General features: G+C 37.9%; 1 pseudogene; it reads right to left on the minus strand.

The window, feature by feature from the left end:
- Positions 1–364: 364 nt before the first annotated feature.
- On the minus strand, positions 365–821 carry LOC136384001 (small nuclear ribonucleoprotein E-like; annotated as a pseudogene).
- Between the last annotated feature and the right edge of the window lie 2427 nt (positions 822–3248).

The raw sequence follows: 3248 nt of genomic DNA on the forward strand, positions 1-3248 counted from the left end.
GCTTTTATCTTCTCGAAAGACAAGGCAGGAAAAGCAGAAATAATATGTTGAAAGCATTCACTTTCTCTATTCAAAGCCTGAACATACTGCTTCATTAAGCCAAATTTGATGTGAAGTGGGGGAAAAATGATCCTGTCTCAATTAACTACAGGTTCATTCACAATATTTTGCATCCCTACTTCCAGAGCTTCACATTTCGGCCACTCCTGTGTCCAGTGTTTCTCCCGAGCTCGGCTGTCCCACAAACACAGAAAGCAAGGATATTTCGTGAAACCTCTCTGTTGTCCTAGTAGGAAATTTACCATTTTAAGATCCACACAAATGATCCAATTATGCTCCTCATACTTCAGAAAGTCGAGGACAATTTTTTTTTATAAATAAAAACAATCCATAATATTTATTGTCATCTGGTAGTCAAAGCAACAGGAATAAATGTTTAAGAACTACATTCCCAACAAAGAACACCTAAAAGACAGACTGCAATTAATATTCCACAATTTCTCACCCCATTAGTCATTCTAGTTGGAGACACTTTGAAGCAGAGTGATATTATCTCCTTTTAGCATGATCCGACCTAGTTGTTTCCTTGACTTTGTTTTAGAATGAATCTCTTCTGCATCATCTAATATGAAGTTCATATACTCCTCAAAACCAATGATACAGCCCTCTATCCGCATATTCACTTGCTCATCAACCACACCTGAGGTTGATGGGCTGCACCATCACCTTCTGCACTTTCTGGCCCTGGCCACGGTACACCATGGTTGAAGCTGACAAAGGCCACCCTAAGCCCCACGCTTCCTCAAAATGCTACTTCTGGAATAAAGAAACGGAAGCGGAAGTGTGCGGTGCCCACGTAGCGCCCTGGGCTCCTGGGAAATGCTCGAGGACAATTTTTATGTCATTATAATCTTCTCGCAGATGAGTTGAATAACCAATTGGAACCGCTACATAAACATTACCGTTGTGTAGGAGAACACATTTCAGACTCCATTTAGAGCTGTCAAGAAATAACCACCATTCTGTTGGACTGTAAGTGGTTAAGTGGTAACACCTAGCTGGCTGAGAAGACTACTGATATCAGGACAGTAAACAAAGTGTTTGTCTTCGGAAAAAAAGTCCACAAAAATTTGTTCATGCTTCCTGTAATGGGATACTTTAGCTGACCTGTGAAGTACATTCTTTTCTTGAAGCCTGGAGGCTAACAACTCAGCTGCTTTCTTTGACAGGCCCAAATCTCTTACTAAGTCATTCAATTTGGATTGGCTAAACTGCTGAGAGGTTAATGACTGCTTGGCATCAGAAGAAGACCCTTCAGATTCTACAACCATTTCCTCATGCATCTTATCAAAATATACTTGATTAGCATGTTCACTTTCTTCATCCTTAGAAGAAATAAAACCATTGAAAACTGGAACCGGGAGTGTCTCAGAGTGTGGGATAGGTCGGATTTGCTGAAGGAATATTAGGATATGCAATCATATGCTGTTTTTTTCTTGCTGATGCCCTTTGTATGGATCAGACAGAAATAACAGTCACTGCTGTGGTCCTTAGGTTCATGCTAAACCATGGGGATACCAAAAGGCATTCCTTTGCGTTTTCCTTTTGTCCAGTCACAAAGCATTTCCTCACAATTATGATACACAATATGAAGAGCCCAATTCTTGTCTTGATCTCCAAGGGGAACTTGAAAAAAGTCAATATATGCACGTGTCACAAATGATGAAATATTGCGCCTTTGACGTTGAAGTGTGTAACAGCCACATATATAACAGAAGGTGTCAGGACTATTCTTACATTTACGCCTACTCGAAGAAGCCACGATTCAATCTTAAAACAAAATAAGAGGGTGTTTTTATCAGGTAATAATTTTTTACATTTAAAAACAACCAGAATTATGTAAAAGTGATGTTTGTAAAACATTAATTGCCTTGTGGTTATGTTCAATCCAACAGTTGTTGCCTTTAACTCCAATTTTAAAACCAATGCATGCCATTAACTGTAACAAAAAGAAATTAAAATTGCATAAAAACTAGAGCATGCACCAAAAAGTGGATTTCAGATTTGGAGTCAGTGATGCAGAAATATATAGAAACAATTCTAAAACCTCATGCAACAGAAGATGAAAAAAAAATTCCCCAGTGTTATTTAATAATCCCAACTTTCTAGAACCCAGAAACAAATTTTAAATGAAACATAAAAGGTTTTTATACAGTCAAAGAAAAGGATGTCACAAAGTTCATATGCTTTTCTCATAGCTCTACTGCTTTGGTCCTTGCCTAGAGTACACTAAATCTTGCTTTATACCAAAAAATAAAAAAAAAGAAAAATTGTCCTCAGCTTCCACAAAAACTATTCTCAGTGGACGTCAATGCCTTTCTTGAGAAAATAATGTTCTTTCTTTTATGAATTGGTTGTCTAGGCAGCATTTTTTAAATGCTGACTTCCTGCCCTGGTCAGATAGCGTGGTTGGTTGTAGCATCGTTCCGAAGTGCAGAGGTTGCTGGTCAGGGCACTTATAGGAACAGATTTATGTTCCTGTTTCTCCCTCTCCCTTCCTCTCTCACACACACAAAAATTAAAAATAAAAATAATAAAATTAAAAAAAAATGTTGAACTTCTCTTTTCCTCTCCCCTGAACTTTTAAAAATTAAATAATTTATTGAGGTGAAATTCACACACCAAAATTAACCATTTCAAAGTGAGCAATTCAGTGACATTTAGAATATTCGCAGTGTTGTGCCACCACCACCTCTATCTCAACCCAAAACGTTTCCTTTGCTCCAGAGTAAACCCCCATTCTCATCAAGCATTCTCTCTCCTCCCTTCTCTCCTGCCCCTCGCCCCTGAAAACCACAAATCTGCATTCTGTCTGTGTGGATTTATCTATTCTGGACATTTCCTATAAATGGAATCATACCACATGTGGTCTTTAGTGAATGGCTTCTTTCACTTAGCAAAAGGTTTCTTCCATCTTCACCCATGTTGTAGCATATTCTCAGTACTTGAAACCACTTTATGGTTAAATAATATTCCATTGTATAGATAGTCCACAGTTATCCATTCATCAGTTGATGGACATTGGATTGTTTCCACATTAGGGCTATTGAATAATGCTGCTAGGAACAGAACATTTGTGTGTTCCCTGACTTTTGTCAACTCAATTTCTCTTTTCTACAATGCAGATGATAATGATACCTACCTCATAGGACTGTTAGGATTAAATGAGGTTTAAACATTTAGAATAG

This window comes from Saccopteryx leptura, chromosome 12 (assembly GCF_036850995.1).
Source record: "Saccopteryx leptura isolate mSacLep1 chromosome 12, mSacLep1_pri_phased_curated, whole genome shotgun sequence".
In the NCBI taxonomy this organism is placed as follows: Eukaryota; Metazoa; Chordata; class Mammalia; order Chiroptera; family Emballonuridae; genus Saccopteryx; species Saccopteryx leptura.